Source organism: Penaeus monodon, chromosome 23 (genome assembly GCF_015228065.2).
Source record: "Penaeus monodon isolate SGIC_2016 chromosome 23, NSTDA_Pmon_1, whole genome shotgun sequence".
NCBI classification, from domain to species: Eukaryota; Metazoa; Arthropoda; class Malacostraca; order Decapoda; family Penaeidae; genus Penaeus; species Penaeus monodon.
In genome coordinates this window covers 43,810,057-43,810,290 of record NC_051408.1, presented here as the reverse complement: position 1 = coordinate 43,810,290, position 234 = coordinate 43,810,057, and positions in this window count along the sequence as shown.

Sequence of the window (234 nt, the reverse complement as noted above, 5' to 3'; positions counted from 1 at the left end):
GCTTCACCCTTCAGTTTTAAACGGATTAAACCCTTTTGCAGATTACAATAAGTTCTCTTTAATTAGCAAACTATTTTACTAAGTGATGTACCTGAATTAGGCCTATTTTATTCATTTTACCTCCTAATCTAATAACTTTAAGCTTTAAGCAATTATGCTGATTAACAATACCAGTTCATTAATTCAGTATTTATTCGGCTTCTTCACGTAGAAATGGGTATTTTTTTATAAGAA